General features: G+C 42.8%; 1 protein-coding gene across 1 annotated transcript in view; it reads right to left on the bottom strand.

Moving 5' to 3' along the window:
* LOC111969194 (tetraspanin-4) overlaps positions 1 to 14,590 on the bottom strand; it is a 143,831-nt gene extending 129,241 nt beyond the window's left edge. The window contains exon 1 of the mRNA XM_023995143.2: positions 14,328 to 14,590. The gene's annotated coding sequence lies outside the window, so the exon portion shown is untranslated. The remainder of the gene's footprint in view (positions 1 to 14,327) is intronic.
* Between the last annotated feature and the right edge of the window lie 610 nt (positions 14,591 to 15,200).

The following is a 15,200-nucleotide window of genomic DNA, read 5'->3' as shown; positions in this document are numbered from 1 at the left end:
CGAGAGAGTGAAGATGCAATTAGGGATAATGACATGCCGCTGTCAAGCGTTCCTATGCTAGGAGAGGGAGGCAGGGGACTTATTTTGAAACAGACACATATATTGTGTGCTCACTCTGGCATTGTTTACTTCCTGGGTGACAGTGGTGTTATGGCTACTTGATTTAGAAGCTGAATTAGGCCACAAAGGACTTACTGCATCAGCAGGTTTGACACTGTTGGGATATAGTGTCACATTTCTGTGAACGTGGCGTGTTTAAATTGACCACCGGTGGAAAGATAGTCAAACAGAAGTGTGTTCACCTCCTCTCAACATTGTCAAGAAACCATGGTAGTGTGTGTGAATTAACTAGTCTGAGTGATTGTGTGTTTTGGTAGTTATTAGTGTTTTGCCCTTTTATCATTACATCAACTACTGGAGTGTGGTTCCCTCGTCCCACAATTACCCTCTCTCGATCTCATTCCCGAACAGAAATAGTGTTCTACTTAACACTCCCCTTTTCTCACCTACTTTCATTTCCATATGGCTCCAGTTTTCTTTCCTGCTATTTCTTTTCACCAGTCAGACTAGATATGCAGAAAAAATAAAATAAATAGACCGACCTGAACAAATAAGCCAATTGGGACGTATTACGTTATATGACTATCAACTTCTGTTGTAAAAAATTGTCTGCCGATTTAAATAAGTTGTCCATCCTCCCACCTCTCCCAGCCACCACTGTTGTGTAGGCCTACTGTTTAACATCTTTGGTTTGGAGTCATGTTGACAGCTATGTCCTGGGAAATGTTCTTGTTACTACAACCTCATGCTAATCACATTAGCCTACGTTAGCTCAACCGTCCCGCGCGTTTATAAGTAACAAAGAACATTTCCAGGACATAACATATCTGATATGGGCAGAAAGCTTAAATTATTGTTAATCCTAACTGCACTGTCCAATTTACAGTAGCTATTGCAGTGAAATAATACCATGCTATTGTTTGAGGAGAGTGCACAGTTATGAACTTGAAAATGTATTAATAAACCAATTAGGCACATTTGGGCAGTCTTGATACAACATTTTGAACAGAAATGCAATGGTTCATTGGATCAGTCTTAAACTGTGCACATACACTGCTGCCATCTATGGCCAAAATCTAAATTGCGGCCTAACCTGAAATTACATTTAGTCCTTTCTCTTGCATTTCAAAGATGATAGAGAAAAAAAACAAAAAAAAAAACACGTTTTTTCTTTGTAAACTCAGCAAAAAAAGAAACGTCCTCTCACTGTCAACTGCGTTTATTTTCAGCAACTTAACATGTGTAAATATTTGAATAAACATAACAAGATTCAACTTAGACTAAAACTGAACAAGTTCCAAAGGCATGTGACTAACAGAAATTGAATAATGTGTCCCTGAACAAAGAGGGGGTCAAAATCTAAAGTAACAGTCAGTATCTGGTGTGGCCACCAGCTGCATTACAACTGCAGTGCATCTCCTTCACATGGACTGCACCAGATTTGCCAGTTCTTGCTTGAGATGTTACCCCACTCTTCCACCAAGGCACCTGCAAGTTCCCGGACATTTCTGGGGGGGAATGGCCCTAGCCCCACCCTCCGGTCCAACAGGTCCCAGACGTGCTAAATGGGATTGAGATCCGGGCTCTTCGCTGGCCATGGCAGAACACTGACATTCCTGTTTTGCTGAAAATCACGCACAGAACGAGCAGTATGGCTGGTGTCATTGTCATGCTGGAGGGTCATGTCAGGATGAGCCTGCAGGAAGGGTACCACATGAGGGGGAGGATTCTTCCTGTAACGCACAGCGTTGAGATTGTCTGAAATGACAACAAGCTCAGTCCGATGATGCTGTGACACACCGCCCCAGACATGATGGACCCTCCACCTCCAAATCGATCCCGCTCCAGAGTACAGGCCTCGGTGTAACGCTCATTCCTTCGACGATAAACCGAATCCGACCATCACCCCTGGTGAGACAAAACCCGACTCGTCAGTGAAGAGCACTTTTGCCAGCCCTGTCTGGTCCAGTGATGTGGGTTTCTGCCCATAGGCGACGTTGCCGGTGATGTCTGGTGGACCTGCCTTACAACAGGCCTACAAGCCCTCAGTCAGCCTCTCTCAGCCTATTGCGGACCTTCTGAGCACTGATGGAAGGATTGTGCGTCCTGGTGTAATTCGGGCAGTTGTTGTTGCCATCCTGTACCTGTCCCGCAGGTGTGATGTTCGGATGTACTGATCCTGTGCAGTGTTGTTTAACAGTGGTCTGCCACTGCCGAGGACGATCAGCTGTCCGCCTGTCTCCCTGTAGCGCTGTCTTACACGGAACCCAAACCGGCTGCTGCGGTCTGGATGGTCGGAATTCGTGTTAATCTCGAAAAGACACCAGGAAGAGTAATTCAACTGCACAAAAAACAATGAGAGTCAGTCAACTACTGCAGATTAACAATATCGAATCAGGCTAATGTTGTAAATGTTCTGAAAACAATTGAGAACACATATACAGTATAACACATAGCAGAGAGAGAGATAGAGAGAGACTGAAAGTTAGAGAGAGAGAGAGAAAGGTAGACAGAGAGAGCAGGAGAGGTACTGAGAGTAAGCGGTAGACAGAGGTAGATAGAGAGAGTCAGAGTAGGAGAGAGAGAACGGGGAGGAATGAGAGACTGTGCACTGGGACTCTGATCAGGCTCACAATTTTTTCAAAAACAGAGGGAATACTTGATCTAGGAAAATCTATGGCTGTGTGAACCGTGCCGCAAACTTTACCCAGAATGTATTTTTGAAAGAAAGCAGAGATAAGGGAAGCTTCAGCATCAACACACTCTTCCCGATTTCCAACAGATTTGTTGCCATGGCAACTAAACCCCCGGGCTGAGCAAGTAAAACAGCACCTTGTGAACTTCTCAATGAGAGAGCGAGTCACTGTAGACTGTGGTGTGGCGGACCATGCATGCTAATGATATAATGGAGGACCTTGTTAGGGTTGAAACTAATAGAAGCAAATACATTTACATAAGTTTCCATTTGGTTGATTGATTTGTTGTCTTAGTGTGCTTATTTGTTCAACAATGGATCTCTATTTACCTCTTCTGAAGACAGCAAATCACCATCTAGCAACTTCGCAAGATGAAACACCAATCCATGACGGGTGATCTGCATGTAGCCTACATGGAGTCTGGTGTGGCTCAGTTGGAAAAGCATGGSACTTGCTGAGTTACGATTGTGGGTTTGATTCCCACTGGGCCCACCCATGTGAAAATGTAGACACACACTACTATAAGTCACTTTGGAAAAGAGTGTCTGGTAATTGGCATATACTGTATTTCACTTTCAACACATTTGCAAAAATGTCTAAAAACATGTTTTCACATTGTCATTATGGGGTTTTGTGTGTAGATAGATGAGAAAAAATCTATTTAATAAATGTTGTATTGAGGCTGTAAAACAACTGTCACGCCCTGACCTTAGAGATCCTTTTTATGTCTCTATTTTGGTTGGTCAGGGCGTGAGTTGGGGTGGGCACTCTGTTTTGTGTTCTATGTTTTCTTTACTGTGTGTTTGGTCGGGTGTGGTTCTCAATCAGAGGCAGCTGTCTATCGTTGTCTCTGATTGAGAACCATACTTAGGTAGCCTTTTTCCACCTCGTTCCGTTTTGTATTTTTTTTGTTCTAGTGTTCAGTGTTATTAAAAGTCATGAACACGTACCACGCTGCACCTTGGTCCTCTCCTTCTTCCTCAGACGAACGTCGTTACAACAACAATGTGGAATAAGTCAAGGGGTATGAATACTTTCTGAAGGGACTGTATACCTCACATGCGACCTACGAGCTGACAAGGTAAAAAATATGTTGTTCTGCCCCTGAACAAGACAGTTAACCCACTGTTCCTAGGCCGTCATTGTAAATAAGAATTTGTTCTTAACTGACCTGCCTAGTTAAATAAAGGTAAAATAAAAATGATAAGACTATGTAATGTGTATGTCAACAAAAGTCTATTAAACTGAATAGCTGACCAAATTTAACATTCTAGAAAAACCATGTGCAATCAAGTATTATGCGTTTAACTGACTAAGATCAAGGAATGTGTTACGGCAGATTTCCTCCTCTTCGTCAGAAGATCGGACCAAAACGCAGAGTGGAAAGTGTCCATGTTTTATTCACAATAAACTGAACACTACACGAAACAAAATAACAAAAGATAATCTAACCAAACAACAGTCCCGTGTGGCACGAACACTGACACAAACACCCACAAACCACACGTGAAACCCCGGCTGCCTAAGTATGATTCTCAATCAGGGACAACGATTGACAGCTGCCTCTGATTGAGAATCATACCAGGCCAAACACACAAAACCCCAACATAGAAAACACACATAGACAACCCATCCAACTCACGCCCTGACCATACTAAATAAATACAAAACAAGGGAAAATAAGGTCAGGAACGTGACAGAATGGTCATGAGAAACGAATATCAAAGCAAGTATTTTAACTTTGCAAATATGAATGGATTCACATACAAGGCATAAAGCTTAAGCTACATTAAGGCAATACTGACATTAACCAGACATAATTTAAATAGCATTTTACAGTGCATTTGGATAGTATTGCAGACCCCTTGACTTTTTCCACATTATGTTACGCTAACAGGCCTTATTCTAAAATGGATTTAAATGGTTTTTTTCCCCCTCATCAATCTACACACACATACCTCATAATGATAAAAGCGAAAAACAGGTTTTGCAGACATTTTTTGCTAAAAATGTTTAAAAAAATACAAATATAATATCACATTTTACAATAAGTATTCAGACCCTTTACTCAGTACTTGTTGAAGCACCTTTGGCAGTGATTTACAGCCCCGAGTCTTCTTGGTATGACGCTAAAAGCTTGGCACACCTGTATTTGGTGAGTTTCTCCCATTCTTCTCTGTAGATCCTCTCAAGTCTGTAGGTTGGATGGGGAGCGTCGCTGCACAGCTGCTATTTCAGGTCTCTCTCAAGAGATGTTCGAGTCTCGTGTCAAGTCCGGGCTCTGGCTGGCCACTCAAACCAATTCAGAGATTCCCTCCGAGGCCACTCCGCATTGTCTTGGCTGTGTGCTTAGGGTGATTAGCCTGTTGGAAGGTGAAATTTGCTCCCAGTCTGAGGAGTCCTGAGTGCTCTGGAGCGGGTTTCAATCAGGATCTTTCTGTACTTGCTCCGTTCATCTTTCCCTGGATTCTGACTAGTCTCCCAGTTCCCTGCGCTGAAAAACATCTCCACAGCATGATGCTGCCACCACCATGCTTCACCGTAGGGATGTGCCAGGTTTCACTCCAGACGTGAAGGCTTGACATTCAGGCAAAAGAGTTGACAGACAGAGAATCTTATTTCTCATGGTCTGAGTGTCCTTTAGGTGCCTTTTGGCAAACTCCAAGTGGCTGTCAATGTGCCTTTTACTGAGGAGTGGCTTCGTCTGCCATTCTACCATTAAGGCCTGATTGGTGGAGTGCTGCAGAGGTGGTTTGTTCTTCTGGAAGGTTCTCCATCTGCACAGAGGAACTCTGGAGCTCTGTCAGAGTGACCATCGGGTTCTTGGTCACTCCCTGACCAAGGCCTTCTCCCCCCAATTGCTCAGTTTGGCCGAACGGCCAACTATAAGAAGAGTCTTGTGTGGTTCCAAACTTCTTTCTTCATTTAAAGAATGATGGAGGCCACTGTGTTCTTGGGAACCTTCAATGCTGCATAATATTTTTTGTTCCTTCCCAGATCTGTGCCTCGACACAATCCTGTCTCGGAGCTCTATGACAATTCCTTCACCATCCATGGACTTGGTTTTTCTCTGACATGCACTGTCAACTTGTGGGATCCTTAGACAGTGTGTGCCTTTCCAAATCATGTCCAATCAATTGAATTTACCACAGGTGGACTCCAATCAAGTTGGTAGAAACATCTTTAGGATGATCAACGGAAACAGATGCACCTGAGCTCAATTTGAGTCTCAAATAGCAAAAGGTTGAATGCTTTATGTAATAAGCTATTTCTTTTTTAATACATTTGAAAAATTGATAAAACCTGTTTTGCTTTGTCATTATTGGGGTACGAGATGTGTAGATTGATGAGGGATTGTTTTTTTAAACATTTAAAATCGATTTTAGAATAAGGCTGTAACGTAACAACATGTGGGAAAAGTCAAGGGGTTCTGAATACTTTCCAAATGCACTGTAGATCCTAAGGTTAACTGGACAAGACAAGCATGAACAAAGAGATGCCCACTAGGCCACCTAGAAATTAGAATTGATCACAACTTCTCCGTGGACTAGATATGGTATATAAGAGAACAGAACAATGGTGTTTCACTCCATTTATAACATCTGAAGGTCAAAACGACTTTAAGCATTCTGAAGGCCAATCAAACGATACCAGAGTTTACAGTAACCTGAACACCCAGGCCCAATCTCCACAGGGTGTCCACAGCATATAAAGGCTTGTGTGGGGAGTCCTTTAGGCTTGTGTGGGGAGTCCGTTGAGACCAACGTAAATAAGACAGAATTCCTGAGAGACAACAATAAAATCCCTTTGTATAGAGTAATTTAGAGTTCCACCGGTACAGATACAAGTTACCATAGGAATCCTAACATCCGTATAGGATGGCATAAAAGTTATACTCAGAGGACAAGTTTAGATAGATACCAGACATGTCTGCTGTAGGATTATTATATCACATTAAATCGGTCCTCTGGATACTGTAGAGAGAGATATATAATTTTGGCCCCTTTGAGGGGGAAGGGCTGACTGATCCTTGGGAATTGTCCGTTGTGTCTTCCTTGTGTGCCTGGGCCATTTGCAATTCAGCCCCAGATGACAGACAGCACATACTGTATCTCATTTACATAAGTATTCACACCCCTTTGCTATGACACTCCAAATTGAGCTCAGGTGCATCCAATTTCCTTTGTTCATCCTTGAGATGTCACACAACTTGGTAGGAGTCCACTTGTGGCCAATTCAATTGTTTGTACATGATTTAGAAAGAAACACGCCTGTCTATAGGGTCCCACAGTTGACAGTGCATGTCAGAGCAGAAAACTATAACCATGAAGTTTCAAGGAACTGTCTGTAGATCTCTGAGATGAGGCATATATCGGGGAAGGGCTATAAAACATGTCTAGTGGGCAAACTGGTATGAAAAAGTTATGGATCTACCCAGACTCTGACTAGAGCTGGCCATCCAACCAAAAAGGACCTTGGTCAGGGAGGTGACCAAGAGAACCCAGAATGACCACTCTGCCAGAACAACAGAGTTCCTTGGCTGAGATGGAGAACCTGCCAGACGGACAAGTCTCTACAGCACTTCACCAATCTGGGCTTTATGGGAGAGTGGCCATACGGAAGCCACTCCTGAGAAAAAGGCACATGACAGCATACCTAGAGTTTGCAAAAAGGMAAGTGAAATCCTCTGMGAGCATAAGGCAAAATACTCTRTGGTCTGATAAGACAAAAATGTAACTCTTTGGCCTGAATGCAAAGMGCTATGTCTGGAGAAAACCAGGAACAGCGCATCACCCGTCTAACACCGTCCMTACCGTGAARCATGGTGGTGGCAGCATCATGCTATGGGGATGCTTTTCAGCGGCAGGGACTGTGAGACTGGTAAGGATAGAGGGAACAATGAATGGCGCCAAATACAGGCAAATCCTTGATAAGAAGTGCAAACAACCTTAGATTGGGGCAAAGATTTGTGTTCCAACAGGACAATGACCCCAAGCATACAGCCAAAGCAACGCTGGCATGACTTCAAAACAAGAATGTGAAAKYCCTTGAKTGGCCCAGCCAAAKCCCAGACTTGAATCCCATTGAAAAYCTGTGGAAAGACTTGAAGATTGCTGTTCACYGCAGCTCCCCACTTAATTTAACAGATCTTAAGAAAATCTGCATGGAAATATGGGAGAAAATCCCCCAATCCAGATGTGCAAAGCTGATACAGACATACCCATAATGACTCAAAGCTGTAATCGCCTAAATGGTGCTTCTACAAAAAACGCAATTCTGATTGGCTGGGCCTGGCTACCAAGTGGTTACCCTCCCAGGCCCACCCATGGCTGCGCCCCTGCCCAGTCATGTGAAATCCATAGATTAGGGCCTAATGAATTTATTTCAATTGACTGATTTCCTTATATGAACTGTAACTCAGTAAAATCTTTGAAATTSKTGCATGTTGTGTTTATATTTTTGTTCAGTATAATATGCKTATATGCTAACGACGTGCGACAGACACTGGGAGCTAATTGAGGATATAATTACATCAAACACCCTGAACTGAAATGGATATTTGTTCAATGAGGAAGTGTCATATTAGCTGCACTGTGACACTTCAGCTGTATTTATAATATTTGAAAACTGGAGGAGAGCAGCGGGGAGGATGAGGTGRAAAGGGGAGTGGAAAATGAGTCTTTAAAAAGGACTTATTTGCAATAGATAGATAATGCAGCAACCATGTCGCTAAATACAGCACTCTGCGGCCTGCTGACTATCAAGAGCGGGCTCTTCAACAAAGTGCTTGTGGATTGTGCTAGACATGCATGAGGTCCCTGGTTCAAGTCCAGCTCCTGGCTCTATCCCCCAAATTCACAACAGCGCGTGTTAAGCATTTCTTTGTGTTATAATACTTCATGTCATACAGTAAAGAGATTTTAGCTCATTAAAAGGCGCTATACAATATAGCATAAGAGCATTATCACAGTATACACCAGGCATACACAATACCACCTTATCAAACCGATCAGATWTACAAGAAGSCTCCTCAGTCAGCTGATTACACATTCATGTGTGACAGAGTTTCACCATCGGACTATTGAGTTGTGGACTGAATGAAGCCGCCATCTTGACAAGCACTCAATCTCACTACTGTGCCAGATTACAGGGTATCAAGATAAGCTCTTGATACCCTGTCACTCTCCAGAGGTCTAAATAGCCCCATGTAAAACCWTCAAAATATTAATGAGCCTTCTATTGCAAAGTGTACTCATTTTGAGGGAACTTCCCACAGAATGATTGGCAAACAACCATTCATTCGTGACATTCTGGACAACAGAGTTTGAAATGCCGYACAGAGTAAATCAACGTAGTCTCGCTGAAATACAAAATAAATATAATTGAAAACGAGAGAGAGAGAGACAGAGCGTGAAAAGACGAGAGACAGAGCAAGAGACAGATTGTGCTATTGTTGCCCAATGTTTATTGTCGTGTACAGGGTGTGTTGGTGAGACTGAGAGGGAGGAAGAGAGTGTGGTGGAGGCATTTGGTTTTTCACTCCACTTCACGTCAGCACTCTCCTCCCACACAATAGAAAACAAACAAAACACTTCAAAATAGGTTCCAACGTGTCCTTGATCACATCGGCATCTCATCTCACAACCAACCTGACAAGAGGCACAATGGTACATTTTGTGAAGTGTATGTATGCAGTACAGTGCCTGTCTAGTGCTAGTTGTACATCTCCCTCTCTCTCTCTCCCTTTATATTTTCCCTTTAGAAGGCAGCACCTGTTGTACAAATCTTTCCTTCCACTTAAAAGGGCCTCTCTGTGCATTGTCCTGGAATACACACACTCACTACACGTGCTTTTACCACACACACACACACACACCCACACATGTATGTATGCACACAGTGGTTAGAATGTTATTAGCCTAGTGGTTAGAATGTTGGGCCAGTAACCAAAAGGTTGCTAGTTTGAATCCCAAGGTGAAACATCTGTCGTTCTACCTCTTGAGCAAGGCAGTTAACCCTCCAAAACAACAGCTCCCCGGGCACCCAATGTGGAAGCCTCCCCACACCTCTCCAATTCAGAGGGGTTGGATTGAAGCAGAAGTCAAGTTTCGGTTGACCTCGTGTGCAATTGATGATACAAAACATGTATTTATTAAAACCTTCTCTTTCTCCTCTCTTTTAACACCACACACACACACACACACACACACACCCACACACACACACACCCACACACACACACACAACACACACCACACACACACCACACACACAACACACACACACACACACACACCACACACACACACACACACACACACACACACACACACACACCCACACACTATACAGAGTTGGGTTGGCTTGTCCACTCTCAGTGGAGCCAGTGTTTGTGATAATTATCCCAACCCGAATGTTGGCACACCAAGAGGGAGCCACAAGTCACACAAAAAACTCAGGGACAAAAAAAAAAAACACCAGCTGCAGGAGTAAAACGTAAACCCTCCCTCTGCTTTCTCTCCATCCCCTTTTTTATCGTTCCTGATAAAACTGATTTTCAAATACTTTTCAAAAACTTGGCCTTGTGTGAACACAACAGGAAAAACACGGCTAAATATAAAAGCCCAAACTTGGGGTAATGCCTGTTCCATTTGCTCTCGGCTTGTGCAAGTCAACGTAAACAACGGGCTACAGCCAACGGAGAAGTCAGAGTTCATCAGTTCACCCGCGTTGGCCTGTTTGAAGCGTGGGAGCGCATGCGGAGGAGGCTGTGTCTGTGCTCTCACTACGTTTACTAAGCTCGGCGTTGCCATAACACCCAACACATTCTTCAGCATATTGCTGCAATATACAACATCAACAAGAATTACAATTGATTTGAATGACAAGTCACTTTGATGGTCTTCAGTTGGTTGGTCAAAACATACAGTGCATTTGGAAAGTGTTCAGATCCCTTGACTTTTTAGACATTTTGTTACATTCCCACTTTCTAAAATGGATTAAATAGTTTTTTCCCCCATCAATCTACACACCAATACCCCATAATGACAAAGCAAAAAACAGTTTTTAGACATTTTTGTACTAATGTTGGCAATGATTACAGTCTTCTAGGGAGCACCCCCCTATCCACATCGACGGGTCAGTAGTGAGAAGGTGGAAAGTTTTAAGTTCCTCGGTGTACACATCACGGACAAACTGAATTGGTCCACCCACACAGACAGCGTTGTGAAGAAGGCGCAGCAGCGCCTCTTCAACCTCAGGAGGCTGAAGAAATTCGGCTTGTCACCAAAAAGCACTCACAAACTTCTACAGATGCACAATCGAGAGCATCCTGTCGGGCTGTATCACCGCCTGGTACGGCAAACTGCTCCGGCCCACAACCGTAAGGCTCTCCAGAGGGTAGTGACGGTCTGCAGAACGCATCACCAGGGGCAAACTACCTGCCCTCCAGGACACCTACACCACCCGATGTCACAGGAAGGCCATAAAGATCATTCAAGGACAACAACCACCCAAGCCACTGCCTGTTCACCCCGCTATCATCCAGAAGGCGAGGTCAGTACAGGTGCATCAAAGCAGGGACCGAGAGACTGAAAAACAGCTTCTATCTCAAGGCCTCAGACTGTTAAACAGCCACCACTAACATTTAGCGGCCGCTGCCAAAATACTGACTCAACTCCAGCCACTTTAAAAATGGGAATTGATGGAAATTATGTAAAAATGTACCACTAGCCACTTTAAGCAATGCCACTTAATACAATGTTTAACATACCCTACATTACCCATCTCATATGTATATACTGTACTCTATATCATCTACTGCATCTTGCCATCTTTATGCAATACATGTACCACTAGCCACTTTAAAACTATGCCACTTTATGTTTACATACCCCTACAGTACTCATCTCATACGTATATACCGTACTCTATACCATCTACTGCATCTGCCATGCCGTTCTGTACCACCACTCATTCATATATCTTTATGTCAATATTCTTTATCCCTTTACACTTGTGTGTGTGTGTAAGGTAGTAGTGTGGAATTGTTAGGTTAGATTACTGTTGGTTATTCTGCATTGTCGGAACTAGAAGCACAAGCATTTCGCTACACTCGCATAACATCTGCTAACCATGTGTATGTGACTAATAAAATTTGATTTGATTTGATTAATGCTACAACTTGGCACACCTGTATGTAGGGAGTTTTTCCCAATCTTCTCTGCAGATCGTCTCAAGCTCTGTCAGGTTGGATGGGGAGCGTCGCTGCACAGTATTTTCAGGTCACTCCAGAGATGTTCAATCAGGTTTAAGTCCTGGCTGGGCCACTCAGAGACTTGTTGTAAAGCGGTGTGTTGGCTGTGTGCTTAGGTCATTGTCCTGTTGTCTGAGGTCCTGAGTGCTCTGGAGAAGGTTGTCATCAAGGAACTTTCTGTACTTTGCTCCTTTCATCTTTCCCTCAATTCTGCCTAGTCTCCCAGTCCCTGCCGCTGAAAAACATGCCACAGCATGATGCTGCCACTCTATGCTTCACTGTAGGGATGTGGCCAGGTTTCCTCCAAATGTGACGCTTGGCATTCCAAGCGGGCTGCCATGTGCCTTTTACTGAGGAGTGGCTTCAGTCTGGCCATCATAAAGGCCTGATTGGTGGAGTGCTGCAGTTCTACTGCTTCCAGTTCTACTGGAAGGTTCTCCCATCTTCACAGAGGAACTCTGGAGCTCTGTCAGAGTGACCATCGGGTTCTTGGTCAACTCCTGACCAAGGCCCTCTCCCCCGATTGCTCAGTTTGACACGACGGCCAAACTCTAGAACGAGTCTGGTGGTTCCAAAACTTTCTCTCTGACACCCGTTCTTGTTCCTCACTCCACAGGTACCCACTGTATAATTATAGCCTCATTATTGTAATTTTATTGTGTTCTTTTTTTTTGTGCTAAACATTTTCTTAAAACTGCATTGTTGGTTAACGGCTTGTAAAGTAAGCATTTTACTGTAAGGTCTACACGCGTTGTATTCAGCACATGTGACAACTAAAATGTGATTTGATTTGGATTTGAAAAAGAAAAAAACATGAGATAAATTTGAATCATCACGTGGTTGCTATGGGATTGGATAAATATTGACTTAGTAAATTAGTAGCCCTAAGTAGCCTATTTAAAAATGATGGAGGCCACTGTGTTCTTCGGGACCTTCAATGCTGCAGATCTGTGCCTCAACAAAATCCTGTCTCAGAGCTCTATGGACAATTCCTTCGACCTCATGGCTTGGTTTTTGCTCTGACATGCACTGTCAACTGTGGGACCTTATATAAACAGGTGTGTGCCTTTCCAAATGACACTAAAACAAATCAATCAATTGAATTTACCACAGGTGGATCTCAAATCAAGTTGTAGGAACCATCTTCAAGATGATCAATGGGAACAGGATGCACCTGACCTCAATTTAGTCTCATAGCAAATGGTCTGAATACTTATGTAAATAAGGTATTTCTGTTTTTTATTTTTCATACATTTGAAAACGTTTCTAAAAATCTGTTTTCACTTTGTCATTATGGGGTATTGTGTGTAGATTGATGAGGATTTAAAAAAAAAAAAAAAATACATTTTAGAATAAGGCTGCAACGTAACAAGATGTGGAAAAAAGTCAAGGGGTCTGAATACTTACCGAATGCACTGAAAATTGAAGTTAACACATTTGTAATAGAAAAAATCCTAAGTTCCTATACCAGCCTGTAAGACCATATAAAGTATTCTTGTCCTATGATGAAATTGCACTGTAGGGCTGATCAGCCTGCCTTTATCTGTGGGTATGAGTTGGGCAGTCAGTGATGCTCAATGTTCCTCTTCCAAAAGAAGGAAAGCCAATACAAGGGAGGGAACAGCTCCAGGAATGCTTGGAATTCTGAAATGTTGTTCTCTAGGGAAAGTTTATTTCTGTCTTTCATCTGGAACCAGGGGAAAGTTTCTCTCTGACACCCGTTCTTGTTCCTCACTCCACAGGTACCCACTGTATATTATAGCCTCATTATTGTAATTTTATTGTGTTCTTTTTTTTTGTACCTAAACATTTTCTTAAAACTGCATTGTTGGTTAACGGCTTGTAAAGTAAGCATTTTACTGTAAGGTCTACACCGTTGTATTCAGCACATGTGACAACTAAAATGTGATTTGATTTTGATTTGGGAAAAAAAACATGAGATAAATTTGAATCATCACGTGGTTGCTATGGGATTGGATAAATATTGACTTAGTAAATTAGTAGCCCTAAGTAGCCTATGTGAAGGAAAAACACCACTATAATGCTAACTCTCCTAAGGGATATTGGTGTGATTTTGAAGATGTTGACATGATGATAAGAAATTGCTTGTTGCCATGACCATGTATCCAAAACTCTTCCCAAAARGTATTAAAGTTGCAGTCATAATWTTAAATAGTTATTATCTGTGTGTGTGTCAGAAAATATCAAATTAACATAGCTTGCCCAGCACATTAGCATCAATTAGTATGTTAGCTAGGTCTGTAATCTGGGAATTGGCTGAAAATATCAATATTGCCAGGGAAATGTAGGCTTACCTCTCTCTTTTCTCGTCAATAACGGTCCTCCCTGTAGGATACTCGGTGAGTAGCCTAACTTTCAGTCTCTCTCTCTCTCCCTCTCCCTCTCTCTAGTTGTCTCTCTTGTGCGTGAGGTTCCCGTTGTAAAACCAGAACCGCTTTAAAATATATCAGTACTGTAGAAATAGTAGCCTACWCATTTGAATTCCCGTTGGGCGAACACGTTTATGGAGCTCCGCAATGGTGATGATAGGCTACATTTCAATCAGTTTTACATGCACTCCTTCTCCAGTACAAAAGGTGTCAGTAACACCATTTCTGTTTCCCTGTTTTACTCTGTGGTTCTAGACGCAGTTCCAGGAAGTGTTAATTAACGTCATGGTAGCAACACTAGCTGGATCACCATTAATACTTCCGGTTTTCGGGTTTAGCCTCAAAAATAAAAGTACGCTGTAAACGCTATGTGTATGCTATAGCATCCCATTGGTTCCTGCATGAACGCCACACCTAGTGCACTACATTGGTTCCTGTATGAACACACCCGTATCCCCCTTACGCCTCGATCACACCGACAGGGTTTGCATTTTGTATACACCAGAAATACATTCATTTCTGATGGAACTCTGCGTTTGCCTTGCATMATTTCTTTGCATAGGCAGTTGCAATGCGTTCCCTGTGGTGCATACGTTSGATTTATCGAACATATGTGTCAAACTGTATGTGAAGACCGAAWKGKWRSMRRARGKKKAWKKTKKAMYTTTKKTKSMMMMMWWWYCMRRWWWKKYKSSKYMYWWTTTKSSSMATKMSMYWWYSGKKKKRWYMARGSMWWAMSSYTYSRAMMMMMCSRMMRGGRAAMMMMWTTKGGKWMMMCMRRAWTWMMWTWAWTTYCMA

The sequence above is a fragment of the Salvelinus sp. IW2-2015 genome, linkage group LG10 (genome assembly GCF_002910315.2).
Source record: "Salvelinus sp. IW2-2015 linkage group LG10, ASM291031v2, whole genome shotgun sequence".
NCBI lineage: Eukaryota > Metazoa > Chordata > Actinopteri > Salmoniformes > Salmonidae > Salvelinus > Salvelinus sp. IW2-2015.
Note: the sequence above shows the minus strand (reverse complement) of the source record. Positions and strands in the feature narration are given on the sequence as shown.